This window comes from Conger conger, chromosome 10, assembly GCF_963514075.1.
Source record: "Conger conger chromosome 10, fConCon1.1, whole genome shotgun sequence".
NCBI lineage: Eukaryota > Metazoa > Chordata > Actinopteri > Anguilliformes > Congridae > Conger > Conger conger.
The window spans coordinates 7,730,210-7,750,280 of NC_083769.1; the positions used below are offsets into that span (position 1 = coordinate 7,730,210).

The 20,071-nt window shown below is 47.9% G+C and overlaps 2 non-coding genes across 2 annotated transcripts; both read right to left on the reverse strand.

Annotated features, from left to right (window-relative positions):
* Nucleotides 1-237: 237 nt before the first annotated feature.
* LOC133139746 (U1 spliceosomal RNA) lies at nucleotides 238-404 on the reverse strand. The gene has a single exon (XR_009709912.1). It is a non-coding gene; the product is annotated as a U1 spliceosomal RNA (small nuclear RNA).
* A 17,881-nt stretch (nucleotides 405-18,285) lies between these two features.
* LOC133139769 (5S ribosomal RNA) lies at nucleotides 18,286-18,404 on the reverse strand. The gene has a single exon (XR_009709931.1). It is a non-coding gene; the product is annotated as a 5S ribosomal RNA (ribosomal RNA).
* Between the last annotated feature and the right edge of the window lie 1,667 nt (nucleotides 18,405-20,071).

Consider the following 20,071-nt stretch of genomic DNA (forward strand, 5'->3'; position numbering starts at 1 on the left):
AAGACATCTTGGAAAAAAGCTAACGGGACCAGGCTCCGTAGTAATGTCATCAAACAAACAAACGCGTTTGTACAAAATATTGTGCAGTAACTATGACCGACACTGGAGTAAAACTTATATTAATTAACAACCAAAGCAAATACTACAATCTGAAACATGTTACTAACGGATGACCTTCAGGATTAAAAACGCTCTGACAGGCAGAGTAAAAAAGAACTGACTTTAAACCAATGAATCAGGGGAGAGCGCGAACGCAGTCCCCACTACCAGAAATTATGCAGTCGAGATTCCCACATTTGGGGAATTCGCAGGGGTCAGCACAGCCGGAGTGCAATGGCTGAGCCTCGCCCTGGGTGAACCGTTATTTCTTTTATTGAGTTTCACTTACTTTCCCTTTTACATTTCATTTACATTCATACTTACATTCATACTTACATTTACTTACATTTACTGACATTTACTGACATTTACTTACATTTACTTACATAACACATATCTACATTACAGATGTCAAACAGTAACAAACAGAGTTACATTTAAACATGACCGCAGACAATACCAAAATACATTAAGACATTACTGAGTTTCACTTACTTTCACTTTTACATTTCATTTACATTCATTCTTACATTTACTTACATTTACTTACATTTACTTACATAACACATATTTACATTGCAAACGTCAGACAGTAACAAACAGAGTTACATTTAAACATGACCGCAGACAATACCACAATACATTAAGACAGTAGACAGTACACAGTAAACATTACATACATTACCCAAGGGAAGGCTTCGGGAGTGTAGGTGTCCGGCTGTAGGTGTATTGTCCAGGGTGTCCGTGTCATATGTGTAATTCTGTGCTGTTGTGAATTTTCCATTTTGTGTTTGTGGTGCTCTTTCCGGCTTTGTGACAGTCCAGGTGATAGTAGTCCTTGATGTGGTTGGTGATCTGCCGGGTGATGATGATGTTGTGAAGTTCCTGTTTTTGAAAAAACATGATGTTGCGTGCGTCCCATAAAGTGTGCTTGGTGATGTTGATCACCCTCCAGGCAATCTCCTCCTCAGCAGATGTGATCCCGTTGCGGGGGCCGAGGAGGATATCCCGGAGGGTCAGTGACTGTGTGTCAGTGTATGTGTCCAGGAAAGTGAAAATGGATTGCCAGATAGATTTGGCCTTTCTGCAGTGCCACAGGAGGTGATCTCCGGTTTCCTTTCCATTACAGCGAGGGTACGGGCATGTCTCCGCCAGGGCCAAGCTCCTCCTGAACATGGGGAGAGCTTTCAGCACAGCTAGCCACGCCAGGTCTTTCTGTGTGTTCAGAAGGCATGGGTGATTTATGTTTTTCCAAACTGTAGTGGCTGTGCTGTGGGTCGTGTTGTCGGGTCTGTGTAAATGTTCCTGTGCATTTGTGGTGTTTTTGATTTCCTGAAATGTCCAGTGAGTGAGCTGTGCAGTGTGCAGACGTGCTGTGTAGATGTACCGGCGGAGTGACCTGTAGGGCTGGGGGGGGTCCCAGGAGTAGGGGTGCCTGTGATCCAGGATGCAGAGCCCCAGGGGTCTTAAGCTGGTGGTGAAGTAAAAACGGGTCATGTATCCGGTTTTGTTACTGCGGTTTTTTATGGAGTTGATGTGGTAGGCGAGGCTCTGCATCCTGATCAGTTCTGCGACGTTTGGCATGCCTCTACCCCCGTTCCTAGGGTCCTTCCACATGATCAGCCTCTTTACCCTCTCCTGCCTACTCCCCCAGACAAAACCAAAGACAATTTTGTTAATTTGTTTCTCAATATGCTTGTCTGGGGGAAAGATCTTTCCGACATAGGCGAGGATCGGGTAAAGGATAGTCTGTACTATGAGGATTCTCCCCGTCATTGACAGTGCCCTGGAACTCCAACTGCAGGTCTTAGCTCGAGCCCGGCCGAGGGCCCCGGCCCAGCTCCGGCCCCCGGAGTTGGTCCTGTCGAACGTGACGCCAAGGATGTTCACGGATGTACGAATGGGAAATGTGTCCGACAGGACCTGGTCGACCGCCCAGGCCCTGGACACAAACACCTCGCTCTTGGTCTTGTTAATTATTGCGGAGGTGGCTGTGCAGAAGTGGTCCAGAGTCCTAATGATGTGCTGTACAGAGGTTTGTTCAGTGCAGAAAAGTGTGATGTCGTCCATGTATGCAAGTGCCTTGAGTTGTTCTGTGCACCCTGGGAGTGTGTAGCCGGTGATGTCTGTGTTTGTCCTGATTTTGTGTAAGAGTGGTTCCAGGCAGTGTATGTACAGTAGTGCAGAAAGTGGGCAACCCTGTCTAACCCCTGAGTGTATGGGAAAGTGTTCTGTAGTGTGTCCATTAACCAATATTTTTGCTGTGTTGTTTTGATAGATGATGTGAATCCATTTTCTAAGACCAAGAGGGAGGTTCATTGCCTCCAGGACCTTAAACATGTAGCTATGGCCCACTCTGTCGAAGGCCTTCTCCTGATCTAGATTAAACATGCAAAAAGGTTTCGACCGTTCGACAGAGTGGGCCATGATGTCCCGAATGAGCACCAGGTTATCGGCGGTCGACCTCTCCGGGACCCCGCAAGCCTGGTCCGGACCCACGACCTGAGGGGTAGCCTCCTGGAGCCTGTACATGAGGGCCTTCGCCAAGAGCTTGTAGTCGGCCCCCAAGAGGTCAATATGCCTCCAGTTTGTCAGGCTACGCTCATCACCCTTGCCCTTGTAAATAAGGGTGATGACGCTCTCTGTCATCGAGGGGGCCAACCGGCCCTCACTGTACACCGCGGAGAGCACCGATGTTAAATCTACCTTGAGGTGTTCCCAAAAGGTTTGGCAGTACTCGGCCGGGAGCCCGTCGGGACCCGGAGTTTTGCCGGTGTTCAGGCCTTTCACCACGTGGGTGAGCTCCTCCACGGACAGACTCTCCTCCTCCTCCTCCTCCTCCTCCTCTCCTTCTCCTGCCCGGGGTGCTATGGCTGGGATGTCCTGTAGGTATGTGTCCATCATGTGCTCATCCATGTGCTTTGTGCTATACAGATCAGTGTAGAATGCCCTGATGTGGTTGTGTATATTCTGTTCACCCGTGATAATAATAATAATAATAATAAACTTTATTTATAAAGCACATTTAAAACAACCATGGTTGACCAAAGTGCTGTACAAAACAAAACCAGGCTATAAAATTAAAGATAAAATGAAATAAAATGAAATAAAATGAAATAAAATGAAATAAAATTAAATGAAATAAAATTAAATGAAATAAAATTAAATGAAATGAAATAAAATGAAATACAAGTACATCATCTGGATTCCCCATTTATGTCTGACATAAAGGCCTCACTAAAAAGGTGGGTTTTTAACAGGGATTTAAAAATATCTATGTTTTGGGCAGATTTAATATGTGGCGGTAGGCTGTTCCACAACTTGGGGCCAGCTACCTCAAAGGCCCGGTCACCCCTCCTAGCTCTCCTCGACATAGGGACATCCAAAAGTTGCTGATTGCATGATCTAAGTGATCTAGCTGGGGTATACATATTGAGGAGTTCAGACAAGTATGTAGGTGCTAGACCATTCATTGCCTTAAAAACAAATAATAAAATTTTAAAATTTATCCTGTAACGGACAGGAAGCCAATGTAGGGATGACAGTGCTGGTGTAATATGCTCCCGTTTTTTTTTTGCCAGTCAGAAGGCGGGCAGCAGCGTTCTGCACTAGCTGCAGACGGCAGAGAGAGGACTGGTCTAAGCCTATATATAGAGAATTGCAGTAGTCCAGCCGAGATGTTATAAAAGCATGGACCACTCTTTCCAAATCTTTTTGAGAAAGATAGGCCTTGACCTTGGCTATTTGTCTTAACTGAAAAAAGGCAGCTTTGACAACAGCACTAATTTGCTTCTCAAATTTAAAGGCACTGTCAAAGGTGATGATTTGTCCTGTGTTGTCCAATAATGTCTGTATGTGATTCTTTTTGTTCTTGATCTTCCTAAAAAAGTAACGGGTGCATTTTTCATTTTGTTCTAGGTGTTGAACTCTGCTTTGATGTCTAATTTTTTCCTGTTCCTGTCTATAGAGTGCTGAGAGGTTGTGTTTGGCCTGTGTGATTTCTTGTGCGACCTGGAATCCCTGTGCCTGTAGTGCTGCTAGTCGTTGGAGTGTGCTGTGCAATTTTTTTGTTTCTTCCCTCCTTTTCTGTGCCTGCCTGCGTCCTGCCGTGATGAAGTAACCCTTAGTGCGTGTCTTGACCATTTCCCACCATTCTACGGGTGACGTGAAGAGTTCCTTGAGTGATGCCCATTCTTGTCGTCTATTGATGTATGCCTGTTTTATTGCTTTGTCCTCTAGTAGTGATGTGTTTAGTTTCCAGATTCCTCTCCCCCTGTGTGTTTGTGCTGGTATTGTAATCTGGATGGTGAGTGCTTTGTGATCTGAAAAGAAGACTGTTTGTGCTGTGATGTTCTGTGATTGTATCTGATGTCTCAGAAGGAGGAGGTCTATCCGGGAAAAGGATTTGCCACAGGAACTCACCCACGTGTAGCGTGGCACCAGGTCCCGACCGGCGTCAGTGAGGGAGTAGTCCGCTATGACTGACGCCAGCTCCCGACTCGAGCGGTCCCTCAACAGCCGGCTCCGATCCTCATCCCTCAGGGCACAGTTGAAGTCCCCTGCCATCACGACGGGGAGGTTTCCCAAAAGGATTGGACGCAGCTTGGTGAAAAAGGCTGTGCGCTCATTTTGGTTTGCGGGTGCATAAACATTAATAACCTTGAAGTGAAAATTGTTATAAACAAGTTCAACTGCTAAAATCCTTCCTGCCTCCACCACTTTTTTCCGGGTTATCTTGACTGAGTTATTCTTGATTAATATTGCCACCCCATCTGCACGTGCCACACTCGAACCCGACCACACCGAATCCCCTATGGCCCATTCATTCTGATAATCTATGTAATCTGTTAAAAAGGGGATTCTACACTCTTGTAAACATAAAATGTCTGTGTTTTGTGTTGTGAGGAATGCCATGACGTCTGCCCTTTTCTTATTGTTGTGAATACTGCGTACGTTTAATGTGAGGATGTTTAATGTGCTCATGATTGTTGTTGTAGTGGTAACTAGTGCAATGACAGTGGTGTATGTATGGTACTGCGTCCAGTCCATAGCTGATCACGGGAGGTGATATTTACTTCTGCCCTTTCCCTGTTCTAGATTCTGGAGGACCCCCCCCCGGGTGGTTTGGAGGAGGACCTGGCGGGTAGAGTGGTGAGGGGTGTGGCTGGCTTACCGGCTCTCGACGCACCCAGGGCTGCCTGCGAAGCGTGCACTGGTCCAGCTGTGTCCGGGCAGGTGTCAATGTAAAGTTTGGTGAGTAGGAGTGTTTCCCTAGATACGCGTGTCTGTGGGGGTGGTCGTGTCTGTGGGTGTTGTAATTTGACCGTCCTGTCTATAACTTCTCCCCATATGTAGTCCAGTTCAGGTGCGTCGTCTTTGTCAGGTGTGCTGTGTGAAGTTCTGGGTCTGGTGGGTTTTGCTGGTGCTGGTTGTGCTGGTTCTGTCATCGTTTTCCCAGAGGAGCGGTGTGTCCTTTGGGTGACTACGGGTTAGGGGGGTATTTGGGTAGTGGTCGGGCTGTCCGTCTGTGCGTGTTTTACTGGCTGTGCTGGTTTGTCAGGTTGTGTCGGCGGTTCCACTGTCTGTGGAGGTGGCGGTGGTGGCTATTTTTCTGGTGGTGGTAGTGGTGGTGGTGGGGGTTGTTTTTCTGCTTGTGTGGGTTCTGGTTCTGTGTTCTGATTGGTGGAGGTGGTGGTAGTTATTTTCCTTTCCCGTGGTCGGGGGTCTCTTTCTTTTTCCAAAGATGTCTGGTGACAGTGTGTCTGTTGTGTTGTCTGTATCTGTGGGCAGAGTGGAGGGTGTGCTGTCTGTGATCTCGATCTCCTCGTCCTCGCTCTTGACTTCTATCTGTTCAGTGTCTGTAGTGGTGGAAGGGGAGTTGGTGCTAGTACTGTCTTGTGTCGTGCACTGTCCAGGATTTCCACACGGGAATGAGTCTGTCTGTGTGTCTGGTCCAACTGTCTCCATCTGTGAGGGGTTTGGGGGCTGGTCTGTGTCGGGTTCTCTCTCAGTCTGTGGTGTAGGGGTGGGTTGTTCTGTGGTGGCGGGGTGCTGAGGGGGGGTCTGTGCGGGTTCTGTGGTTGGGGAGAAAAAAGGAGGAAAATGGGGAAGGGAGGAGAATGGACTAAGAAAAAGGTTGTTTTATTGGTTTTTATAATTTCTTTCAATTTAAAATCTTTTTTTCTTTTTTTAAAACACACTCAATAATACAAAATAATAATTTTAACAAAAACAAGCACCACTTTCAAAACTAGACAAGAATTCTAAATTAAATGAAACATAACTTTCAACAAAGGTGTGCAAACAGATGATTAAACAAATGAAAACTAAGTCTTTCGAAAAATCATATCAAAACAAAAGGAAAGCAACAAAGTGAGTTAAAAAAAAAAACCCAAGACAGGCAAGGATATTTTAAAAAAAAGGGTCCATCTTGCTCGGGTTCAGCAGGTGTTGAGGACCTCTTGCCCCTCTTGGGGGGGTGGACTATATAACCAGTTCTTTCCAGTGGTCCACCCCCCATTTCTCTCTCGCCAGGGTCTTGTTGATATGAAAGTCCAGGATCACGCTGTCTTGGAGGAGGTTTTGTATCCTCCTCCAGAGAGTGATCAGGTCTACAGTTGTTTTTTGGTAGACCTTGATGTTCCTTGTCTCCCACAGGACCTGCTTTACTATGTTAATGATCCTCCACTGATGCTGGAGCTTGAACTAAGAAAAAGAGCACAGAATGCTCTTAGAAAGCAACGAAACAGCCCAGTGGCCCTCGGTCCACCACTAGAACCCCAGTGGTGGGCAACATGCCTAACTGAGCTGAAAAGAAACCTGAACAAAAGGCACAGCAAGAAAGAAACATGTGATCACGGTATCTCCCCTACCTGTGCAAACCTTTTCCTTTTAAAAGATTTTATTGTATCTTCACAGATATACAGTTTAAATCACGTTTACATATTACATGGTCAAGGTTTTCCTCTTAAATATAAATACAAACAGTTTAATACATAAATACACACATAAATAATTTACGACATAAAACACACACAAAAACCACATACTAACATCCATGGATACATAAAAAACATATAAAGCACATACAAAACTAAAACAGTAAAATGTAAGAAATTATTATTGTTATTATTATTTTTTAAAAGGCAAAGTCTTACAAAACCCCAGACCACAACCCAAAATGATACACAATTTTTCCTTTAAAACCAACCACTTTTGTACGGAACAGAATGTGTCTTTAACAATATCACACCACCCAGACCATTCACCAACACAAAGTACCTGGCTCCTGTGATCTGTCTCAGTCCAGGCCCACAGCGTCCCAAGCGTCTGCCCCCCACATGCTCCGTGCCTTCTCTCGTCCATGCCTCCTCCAGTCCCGCCTCATGTAGTCCTTTACGGAGGCCTTCGCGATCAGCCACGCCTCCTCTGGTGACAAGGCCCGGTCCTCCAACACGAGGAAAGACCTGCACGTCCAAAGGCCCCATCTGCAGGCGTTTAAAGACAGCCATGCTGTCCTCCCTTTAGGGCCTCCCAGCACTGTCCTGCTCCCACCAAACAACACCAGCTGCCCGTCTAAAATTCCTCCGGTCAGGAAAAACCGGAGCAGCGGTAGAGCCAGCCTCCGGAACCTCTGGGCATACTCGCAGTCCCACAGGGCGTGACGGACAGTCTCCGGCTCCAAGCAAGCTTCTCGGGGGCAGACCGCAGTCCTCGCCATTCGGCGTGCGTGCATCACAGCACGGACCGACAGGACGCCATGGGCGATTAGCCAGGCCATTTCTTTGTGTCGGTTAAACAGGTCCGGATGGGTCACCGCGCTCCAAATCCTCTCGGCTTGGCCTAGTGCCAGCCCGCGCACCGGACACATCGGATCCCTGGCCTGCACAAAAGAGAACAAAAGATGGTGAGAAGTTAAAACCTCCTCTCCCTCCTTCTCCAACCCAAATCTTTTTTTTAAATGCCGGTACTGGCTGATAAAAACCGGGCGTAACAAAGGCGACCGGTACTGTCAGCGGCACTTTCACTATTTCCAGTCGCCTAAAATAACCCCCCATAAAAAACCGAACAAAGAAACCTGCTTTAGTAGACAAAGACACACATAAAGACACATGTAACGAGACAAACCTACACATTAAAAATCAATACAAATCGGGAACCCCCCTCCCCCCTTGCCCTCCAGCTCTTTTCACCCACTCCCTCCGGATCCGTTCCCATCCCCCTCCCCATAAAAAACGACGAAAAACAACACGGTCCAGCCGAGACAGAACAGAACGTGACGGTACAAACACAACACCCACGAACAACAACAACGGCAACAACACAGACTTAATAATTAAAATTTTTCCCTCCGTAGTCAATTGCCTCAACTGCCAGAACTGGACCTTTTTTTCCACTTTCTTTAAAATGTTTTCCCAATTGCTCCCTCCCAGTCCCTCTGAATCAAACTCTACCCCTAAAACTTTTATAACCCCCCCACTCTCTTTTAAGGGGAGTTCCCGCCTCTCTGCCTCCCCCCACTGTCCATACAGTTTCACCACAGCCTTGTCTGTATTTAATTTTGCTCCGAATGCTTTCCCATATAGTTCTGTTTTCTTTAAAATTCTGGTTACCGACACCCCATCCACTGTTAAAATGGTGACATCATCCATGTACAGGATACACCTGGCCTCCCTCCCCCCACCCCCTGGGATTTTCAGCCCCGAAATCCAGGTGTCCCTTCTCAGGACCTGTGCCAGTGGTTCCATACAGCAGACGAACAGGAGAGGGGATAACGGGCACCCTTGGCGGACACCGCAGTTTACTGACACTGCACTACTCTGAAACCCATTAACCAGGAAAGTGCTCTTCGCCCCAGCGTACAGCAGCCCCACACGTGCTATGAACCTGGCCGGAAAACCCATTTTTTGCAGCACAGCGAACATGTACTGGTGCGAGACCCAATCATAAGCCTTTTCAAAATCTAAATTTACCACCGCTAGTCTCACAAACGTGTGCTGGGGAGGAGAGGCGCCCCCGGCGTCGCAGAGGGAGAAATCCTCGATGAGGGACCGCAGCAGGGTGCCGGAGCGATCCGGTCTTGGTTTGCTGTGGTCCTCATCTCTTAATGCACAGTTGAAATCTCCCCCTATGACGACGGGCATTGTGCAGTGTAACAGCGGTGATAGTTTAGTGAAATGGGAGACTCTCTCGGCCATGCTGGTGGGGCCGTACACGTTGATGACCCTGAGTAGGGAACCCCCGACCTTGAGATCGGTGATGAGGATTCGCCCACTCTCCACAATGCTATGCGCTGTTATTTTAACATAGGGATTTTTCATCAACGTGCTGACCCCATCAGCTCTGGCGATGTTAGAGCCAGACCAGAGAGAGTCTCCCATTCTCCATTCCTCCCCCAGAGCGCCATCCCACTCCCGAAACGGAATTCCACATTCCTGGAGCAGGACGACATCTGAGGGGATCTGTGATAGAATGGAGAAAACAGTGGTGCGTTTGTCGGGGTGTCTGATACTGCTAGTGTTGTGTGTGGTAAGTGTGAAGTTGTGTACCATAATGTTTATTGTTTGTGTGTGTCTGATGATCCGGTATGGCTGTTTGCCATGTTCTGACAGATTTGGTTGATTGTGTTAAAAATTGTGTCCGGGTTATTGTGGTGCCTACTCACCCCCTGATCCCATGGGTCTCCCCTCCTGACTGCCTGGGAGGTTCCGTCCTGGAGAGGTGGGGGTGGTTGTTCTTGCCCCAGGCCTCCTCCCAGGCCCTCCCGGGGATGTTGTCACCCCCTTTTGAGAGTCCGGACCGGGGGGTGGCTGGACCCTGATGGAGTGGGGGTGAAGCATGAAGCGTGCACAAGTGGTGTACAGATTTTGGTGGGTGAGTAGCAGGTTTGGGAAGGGGATTGGGCCTGGCAAAAGATTTGGAATTGTAAACCGGTTTTGTGTTTGATTGTACTGTTTGTCTTTTTGCATTGATTGGTTGGCGTGCTATTGCTGGGTTTGGAGGCTGGCTGGGTGATCTGATGCGTTTTCCCTTTCTTTTTGGTTTTTGCCACGGAGTGATGGAATTAGTGTCCGAGTCTGCAGATGAGGAGTCTGACCCCTCCACCACGATGGGGGTGTCGGAGTCAGGCTCCTCTTTAATTGTGGTGACGATGGGTTGGGTGACAGGGGGTGCTGTTGAGGTGGGGGTTACCGGTGTTGTGCTGCAGGGAAGGATTGGCAGTGTTTGTGTTGTGGGGGGTAAGCTGTCAGGCTGGGACAAAGGGGGAGTGGATGCTCCAGTGCGTGGTGTGGAGATGGGATGGGGTGGGGTGGGGTGGGGTGGGGTGGGGTGGGGTGCAGTGCTCCAGCAAGAAAGAAACACGAGGTATCTCCCCTGCCAGGTAAGTATGAGTTGTACGCATCAGGGAAGGGAGTCCTACTCTTTAGCATACATTTTACACTGACGGGTACCACATTCTACCAGTCACTCGAGTGACCATTTCTTGCAACTTCGGCAAATCAGATTACCGCTTTTAACCCAGTAAGTAGTTCAGATATGTCTGAGGAGGGTGACGCGTTTTAGCTTTTCCATGGTGCTCCCCCAGACAAAGCGGAAGGCCATCTGGGTAATTAGCTTCCCGGTGGCTTTGTCTGGGGGAAACACCCTCCCCACATAGAGCAGAATGGGTAGGACAATTGCCTTCAGGACAAGGATCTTACCTGCTATGGTCAAGGGCCGTGCACTCCAGCTCCGGATTTTGTTTTGGACATGGCGGAGGGCTCCCTCCCAGCTGATTCTCCCTCCTCTGTCAGCCTGGAAGGTCACCCCCAGGAGCTTGATGGTATTCCTACGCACAGGGAAGGAAACGGTCAGCTCCTCACTTCAATGTGGAGACAGAAACAGTTCACTCTTGTCCCTGTTGACCAGGGCGCCAGTGGCCACACAGAAGTCGTCCAACACCTTGATGGCACAAGCAACCGACCGACTATCTGTGGCGACGATGGAAATGTCATCCATGTACGCCATCACCTTAAACCGTTCCCCCCCAGCTCCAGGGAGTGGATAGCCCACCACCCCTGGATTGGCCCTGATGGCCTGGAGGAAGGTAGATGACGTACAGGAGAGATGCTAGAGGGCACCCCTGCCTGACGCCAGACCTGACATCAAACAGGGCAGAGGGCTGCTGATTGATAACCACTCTGCCCATTATGTCTGTCAGACAGATTTCTGTCCAGCACAGGAGGGGGCCAGGAATGTTCATTTTCTCCAGCACTCTCTCCAAGCACACATGACTCACCCAGTCAAATGCCTTTTCTTGGTCGAGACTGAGAAGGCACAAGGGGGACCTCCACTCCCCGGAGTGGATGATTAAATCCCTCGCGAGGAGCAGGTTGTCATCCCTGTGAACCTCCCCAGGTGATAGTAGTCCTTGATGTGGTTGGTGATCTGACGGGGGAAGATGATGTTGTGCAGTTCCTGTTTTTGGAAAAACATGATGTTGCGTGTGTCCCATAAAGTGTGCTTGGTGATCTTGATCACCCTCCAGGCAATCTCCTCCTCAGCAGATGTGATCCCGTTGCGGGGGCCGAGGAGGATATCCCGGAGGGTCAATGTGTCTGTGTATGTGTCCAGGAAAGTGAAAATGGATTGCCAGATAGATTTGGCTTTTCTGCAGTGCCACAGGAGGTGATCTCTGGTTTCCTTTCCATTACAGCGAGGGTACAGGCATGTCTCCGCCAGGGCCAAGCTCCTCCTGAACATGAACGCCCTGGTGGGGAGAGCTTTCAGCACAGCCAGCCACGCCAGGTCTTTCTGTGTGTTCAGAAGGCATGGGTGATTGATGTTTTTCCAAACTGTAGTGGCTGTGCTGTGGGTCGTGTTGTCGGGTCTGTGTAAATGTTTCTGTGCATTTGTGGTGTTTTTGATTTCCTGAAATGTCCAGTGAGTGAGCTGTGCAGTGTGCAGAAGTGCTGTGTAGATGTACCGGCGGAGTGGCGTGTAGGGCTGGGGGGGGGTCCCAGGAGTAGGGGTGCCTGTGATCCAGGATGCAGAGCCCCAGGGGTCTTAAGCTGGTGGTGAAGTAAAAACGGGTCATGTATCCAGTTTTGTGACTGCGGTTTTTTATGGAGTTGATGTGGTAGGCGAGGCTCTGCATCCTGATCAGTTCTGCGACGTTTTGCATGCCTCTACCCCCGTTCCTAGGGTCCTTCCACATGATCAGCCTCTTTACCCTCTCCTGCCTACTCTCCCAGACAAAACCAAAGACAATTTTGTTTATTTGTTTCTCAATATGCTCTTTCCAACATAGGCGAGGATCGGGTAAAGGATAGTCTGTACTATGAGGATTCTCCCCGTCATTGACAGTGCCCTGGAACTCCAACTGCAGGTCTTAGCTCGAGCCTGGCCGAGGGTCCTGGCCCAGCTCCGACCCCAGGAGTTGGTCCTGTCGAACGTGACGCCAAGGATGTTCACGGATGTACGGATGGGAAATGTGTCCGACAGGACCTGGTCGACCGTCCAGGCCCTGGACACAAACACCTCGCTCTTGGTCTTGTTTATTATTGCGGCTGTGGCTGTGCAGAAGTGGTCCAGAGTCCTAATGATTTGTTCAGTGCAGAAAAGTGTGATGAGTTTTTCTGTGCACCGTGGGAGTGTGTAGCCGGTGATGTCTGTGTTTGTCCTGATTTTGTGTAAGAGTGGTTCCAGGCAGTGTATGTACAGTAGTGCAGAAAGTGGGCAACCCTGTCGAACCCCTGAGTGTATGGGAAAGTGTTCTGTAATGTGTCCATTAACCAGTATTTTTGCTGTGTTGTTTTGATAGATGATGTGAATCCATTTTCTAAGACCAAGAGGGAGGTTCATTGCCTCCAGGACCTTAAACATGTAGCTATGGCCCACTCTGTCGAAGGCCTTCTCCTGATCTAGATTAAACATGCAAAATGGTTTCGACCGTTCGACAGAGTGGGCCATGATGTTCCGAATGAGTACCAGGTTATCGGCGGTCGACCTCTCCGGGACCCCGCAAGCCTGGTCCGGACACACGACCTGAGGGGTAGTCTCCTGGAGCCTGTACATGAGGGCCTTCGCCAAGAGCTTGTAGTCGGCCCCCAAGAGGTTAATAGGCCTCCAGTTTTTCAGGCTACGCTCATCACCCTTGCCCTTGTAAATAAGGGTGATGACGCTCTCTGTCATCGAGGGGGCCAACCGGCCCTCACTGTACACCGCGGAGAGCACCGATGTTAAATCTACCTTGAGGTGTTCCCAAAAGGTTTGGTAGTACTCGGCCGGGAGCCCGTCGGGTGAGCTCCTCCACGGACAGACTCTCCTCCTCCTCTCTTTCTCCTGCCCGGGGTGCTATGGCTGGGATGTCTTGTAGGTATGTGTCCACCATGTGCTCATCCATGTGCTTTGTGCTATACAGATCAGTGTAGAATGCCCTGATGTAGTTGTGTATATTCTGTTCACCCGTGATGATTTGTCCTGTGTTGTCTAGTAATGTCTGTATGTGATACTTTTTGTTCTTTATCTTCCTAAAAAAGTAACGGGTGCATTTTTCATTTTGTTCTAGGTGTTGAACTCTGCTTTGATGTCTAATTTTTTCCTGCTCCTGTCTTTAGAGTGCTGAGAGGTTGTGTTTGGCCTGTGTGATTTCTTGTGCGACCTGGAATCCATGTGCCTGTAGTGCTGCTAATCGTTGGAGTGTGCTGTGCAATTTTTTTGTTTGTTCCCTCCTTTTCTGTGCCTGCCTGCGTCCTGCCGTGATGAAGTAACCCTTAGTGCGTGTCTTGACCATTTCCCACCATTCTACGGGTGACGTGAAGAGTTCCTTGAGTGATGCCCATTCTTGTAGTCTATTGATGTATGCCTGTTTTATTGCTTTGTCCTCTAGTAGTGATGTGTTTAGTTTCCAGATTCCTCTCCCCCTGTGTGTTTGTGCTGGTATTGTAATCTGGATGGTGAGTGCTTTGTGATCTGAAAAGAAGACTGTTTGTGCTGTGATGTTCTGTGATTGTATCTGATGGCTCAGAAGGAGGAGGTCTATCCGGGAAAAGGATTTGCCACAGGAACTCACCCACGTGTAGCGTGGCACCAGGTCCCGACCGGCGTCAGTGAGGGAGTAGTCCGCTATGACTGACGCCAGCTCCCGACTCGAGCGGTCCCCTCCACGGCCGGCTCCGATCCTCATCCCTCAGGGCACAGTTGAAGTCCCCTGCCATCACGACGGGGAGGTTTCCCAAAAGGATTGGACGCAGCTTGGGGAAAAAGGCTGTGCGCTCATTTTGGTTTGCGGGTGCATAAACATTAATAACCTTGAAGTGAAAATTGTTATAAACAAGTTCAACTGCTAAAATCCTTCCTGCCTCCACCACTTTTTTCTGGGTTATCTTGACTGAGTTATTCTTGATTAATATTGCTACCCCATCTGCACATGCCACACTCGAACCCAACCACACCGAATCCCCTATGGCCCATTCGTTCTGATAATCTATGTAATCTGTTAAAAAGGGGATTCTACACTCTTGTAAACATAAAATGTCTGTGTTTAGTGTTGTGAGGAATGCCATGACGTCTGCCCTTTTCTTATTGTTGTGAATACTGCGTACGTTTAATGTGAGGATGTTTAATGTACTCATGATTGTTGTTGTAGTGGTAACTAGTACAGTGGTATATGTATGGTACTGCATCCAATCCATAGCTGATCACGGGAGGTGATATTTACTTCTGCCCTTTCCCTGTTCTAGATTCTGGAGGACCCCCCCCGGGTGGTTTGGAGAAGTGGTGAGGGGAGTGGCTGGCTTACCGGCTCTCGACGCACCCAGGGCTGCCTGCGAAGCGTGCACTGGTCCAGCTGTGTCTGGGCGGGTGTCAATGTAAAGTTGTAAAGGTGAGTCGGAGTGTTTCCCTAGATACGCGTGTCTGTGGGGGTGGTCGTGACTGTGGGTGTTGTAATTTGACCGTCCTGTCTATAACTTCTCCCCATACGTAGTCCAGTTCAGGTGCGTCGTCTTTGTCAGGTGTGCTGTGTGAAGTTCTGGGTCTGGTGGGTTTTGCTGGTGCTGGTTGTGCTGGTTCTGTCATCGTTTTCCCAGAGGAGCGGTGTGTCCTTGGGGTGACTACGGGTTTGGGGGGTATTTGGGTAGTGGTCCGTCTGTGCGTGTTTTACTGGCTGTGCTGGTTTGTCAGGTTGTGTCGGCGGTTCCACTGTCTGTGGGGGTGGCGGTGGTGGCTGTTTTTCTGGTGGTGGTGGTAGTGGTGGTGGTAGGGGTTGTTTTTCTGCTTGTGTGGGTTCTGGTTCTGTGTTCTGATTGGTGGAGGTGGTGGTAGTTCTTTTCCTTTCCCGTGGTCGGGGGTCTCTTTTTCTTTTTCCAAAGATGTCTGGTGACAGTGTGTCTGTTGTGTTGTCTGTGTCTGTGGGCAGAGTGGAGGGTGTGCTGTCTGTGATCTCGATCTCCTCGTCCTCACTCTTGACTTCTAGATGTTCTGTGTCTGTGGTGGTGGAAGGGGAGTCTTGTGTCGTATACTGTCCAGGATTTCCACACGGGAGTGAGTCTGTCTGTGTGTCTAGTCCTACCGTCTCCGTCTGTGAGGGGTTTGGGAGCTGGTCTGCTGTGTCGGGTTCGGTCTCGGTCTGTGGTGTAGGGGTGAGTTGTTCTGTGGTGGTGGGGTGCTGAGTGGGGTGGGGGTCTGTGCAGGTTCTGTGGTTGCATCGTGTATTTGTGGGTTTGTGTTGGTTGTGTTCTGTGGGGGTGGTGCTGTGTCCTCTGAGGGTGGTGCTGTGTTCTGTGGAGGGGGTGCTGTGTCCTGTGGAGGGTGGTCTGTGCCCTGTTGTGCGTTGCTGTCTGTGCATGCTCTTGTTTTGTTGGCATATGAGGATGGACAGTCCCTGAGAACATGCTCCTGGCTCCCACATAGATTACACCTCCGTGCCTCTGTGCATTTGTTTGTCTGGTGCTCCGCTCCACAATTTTTACATTTAATCACCGTGCATGCTGCTGCAAGGTGCCCTAGGTTCCCACAGGTGCAGCAAAGTTTTGGCATCCCATTATTAAAAGATTGTCCCCTGTTCTGTCCCAAAGTGATGGTGCTGGGTAAATGCCTGACCCCCCCGATGGATGTGTCGTCTGGGTGCAGACGGACTAACCATTTTCTGGCGCCTGTCCACACCCCGTCCTCGTCGTATACCCGTCTCACGTCCGATACCAGTGTGCCGTGTCTGCTTAACCAAAATTAAATGTCATAGTCTGAAACTGATTCAGGATAAAATAAAACTGTGATAACCTTAACCTCCCTGTCAGTGAGTGCGTCTACTGTGAATTTGTTCAGTGGTGTTTGTGTGGCTTTCTGTCTGTACTGATTCCAAAACATCTCTAGTGTCTGTGCATTCTTAAAACTGGTTTCAAATATGTCCCTAGGACCAGGCAGCTTGAACAGGCAGTTCAAGTCAGATGGAGCGAAGCCCAAACCTCTCTGCAGCACTGCTCTGCTGAACTCCAGGCGTGTGAGTGATGGTTCCGGGTCTGTGAGGTTGTGGATAAATCTGACTGCGTTGTGCCTTCTCGTGCCGGGTGCTCGCTGGTTCTCCATGATGTTTTGGGTGTGCAGGTAGGTGGAATGAGAAGGTGGGGGGAGGAGGGGGAATGGGGAGAAGGGGGAAGGGTGGAGAAAGGAAAGGGGGTAGGGAAACACTCACAATAGAAATAAAAATAAAATAGAGGTTCAAAATCAAAATAAGGGTGAAAGAAAAAGGGGAAAAAAGGAACAGGTATTTAGTTGGGTTTAACTGAGAAAAAAACTCCAAGAAACTAAAACTGGAAAGGGAGAAGGCTGTAGTGCAACCTCCTCCAATATTACTCCCCTGAGAATCTGGGGTCTGGCGCATAGAAACTCAGCTGATTGCAGGTCTCCTCTGGCTCCCTCTGCGGGGTCAGGCTCCAGGCTCTGGCTCCATGCTCCTCCAGGCAGCAAGCCCTGGCTCCGCGCTCCTCCAGGCAGCAGGCCCTGGCTCCGGGCTCCTCCAGGCAGCAGGCTCGGTTGCAGGCTCCTCCAGGCAGCAGGCCCTGGCTCTGGCTCTGGCTCCTGATCAGTGCAGCTATGTGCAACTGATCTGGGTTTCCGGGGTGTTCCGCTGGGCAACAAGGTCGAGCCAGCCGCGGTCAAGCCACGTACTGAACCCAAGCCTTGCAGCCCGTCCAGAAAAAAGGAGGAAAATGGGGAGGAGAGGAGAATGGACTGAGAAAAAGAGCAGAAAATAACAAAAGAACAAAATGCTCTGACTCCTGCAAATTCCCCAAATGCAAAATCTCAATGGGTTTAAAGAACATACAATGTACAAGAATTGCTCAACATTGGGAAACAGCATCCCCTATACAAAATATTGTGAAAATGCTTACAGCACCAGGTATGCCCAGGCTGTCTCCCATCCAAGTACTAACCAGGCCCAAACCAGCTTAGCTTCCAAGACCAGGTGCATGCAGAATGGTATGGCCGTCAACAACAATCATGGCACAAAATGCAATATTTAAACGGGTGAACCACCTTCTTGATCATGGTATCTCCCCTGCCAGGTAAGTATGAGTTGTACACATCAGGGAAGGGAGTCCTACTCTTTAGCATACATTCTACCAGTCACTCGAGTGACCATTTCTTGCAACTTCAGCAAATCAGATGATTACCACTTTCAACCCAGTAAGTAGTTCAGATAGGTCAACTGTCTATTTTTTTCCACAATCACCTGATGTGCCTTTTTTTCTATCTTCCCACAATGCACCGGTATGAACTCCCCCAGTCAGAAAGAGTGCCCTGGATACATCACTGAATCCAGATCCCGTTTGGAGTTGTGCACTAAATGTTACAAACTACCATTCTTCAAGATACTGATGTAACAGACATCCCCAAATGGAATTACTGAGGGGTCATCTGATCTTTTGTTGGCAGCATTTGAATTAGTCTATATTTATTAGGAAAATGCACTCCACAACAACATCCTGAAAAGCCTGGTATTGCCTGGTGGTCCCTCGGAGTTCTACCCGAGCCCAGCCGTGCTTTGTACCACAGCCATTGCACTCCGGCTGTGCCGACTCCTGCAAATTCCCCGAATGTTGGCATTTTCGAATGCATAATCTCAGGGGGCTTAAAAAATATATAATGTACATGAATTGTTCAACATTGTGAAACAGCACCCCCTATACAAAACACCGTGGAAAAAGCTTACAGCACCTGGTATTCCCAGGCGGTCTCCCATCCAAGTACTAACCAGGCCCGACCCTGCTTAGCTTCCGAGATCAGACGAGATCGGGCGTATTCAGAGTGGTATGGCCGTAAGCAACAGCCGCGGTGCAAAATGCGATATTTAAACTGGTGGCAATGATATGGCTGAGAACATACCACATTCAAACTTGCAACTGCGCTCTTGATATGAAAAAATGTACTTTAAATGTAGAGATACTAACCAAGGCATAAAAACGATAAATGTATACCAACAAATGTATTTTAAGAAAAAAGTTTGCATTTGCTGAAAGCCTCAAAAGGCAGGAAATTAAATTCATCAGCCCAAACACGAACATCAGCCCGCTCTAACATCAAGGTGTATCAGCACAGACCTCTGACAACATGCTACAGCCATGTACAATATCTACTCTGTGTCAAACAACATCGGATTGTTCAACATTCAGATCGGATTGTTTAAGATTCAAACCCCTCAAATGATTCATAATCTTAGAGTAATTCTGCATATTAAAGTTAGAGGAAAATGTACTCATTTTGCACTTTTCCAACATGTGTCCTGTTTGGGACCACATTTCTCGTATCAATCTTTCAACATAGCTTGTCCATAAAGTGTGTCTTAACATAGCAGACCTTTTTTAAACTGTAAATGGACATATACATAATTATTCATAGTTCTCAAAGTAATTGACCACTAAACAGAGTCATGGCTAACTAACTGTGCATTCACAGTCACTCAATGATAGTGTCACACACAAATCACTTTGATTCTCACTATGGGAATGAATGTTATAATGTTGCGTGTAATATAGTGCCCTCCATAATGACCAATCATTTATTTATTTGCCTCTTTAAATAACATGTGGTTTAAGTGCACATTGTCAGATTTTAACAAAGGACATGTTTCAAACATTTTGGTTTCGGCATGTTGAAATGACAGCAGTGTGTACACAGTCAAAAAAATCTCAGAGTTTGGAGTTTGACAATTTATCTGCAACTCTGCAAATTTATCAAAATGTCGAATTTTGAGGTCTAATTCAAATGTAATAAAATGCACAGTCATTAGAAAAGGCACTTATAATTCTCAATTATGGACAAAATCAGTGGTCTTGTGTCAGGAACCTTTGGATTTAAATTGAGTTATGTTTGTGCAAAAAAAAAAAAGTATCTTAATTTTTTTATACTAATCTCTTAGGGGTAATCCATAAAATAAATGGTGCAACGTAGCTATACAAAAATCAGAAGTCGGTGAGCCCGACGCCATTGCAGTAGACCTCCCAAATGGCATTGAGATTGGTTTTGAAATGGACGAGATATTGAGGTTCAAAATTGAAAGGCCAATATAAGAAGAATTTGAAAAACGATATAAAAAGGAATGAAATATCTCGCTAACAGACCTCAACATTCAGCACTAAAATGCCCTGACAAACACAATGGGACGAGATGGGGGCATATTCAGAGTGGTTTGGCCATAAGCACATGGCATGGTGCTAAATTGAAGATTTATACTGGCAGCAATGATAGGGCTGAGAACATAGCGTAGTCAAACTTGCAACTCAAAAACTACTTTAAATGTAATGACACTGCTGTTTTACATAATTGTTTTACATAGGAATATTTCAAGTCCCGTACAACGCAAGTGGCTTCAAGTCACTACGCCCAAATGCCGAAATCGAATTCCCACAACGATGCTCGCTCCATACAAATAGTAAGAAAGTATTGGCCTAAGAAAGAAGCCAATATGACAGGAATTTGAAAAACACCTGAT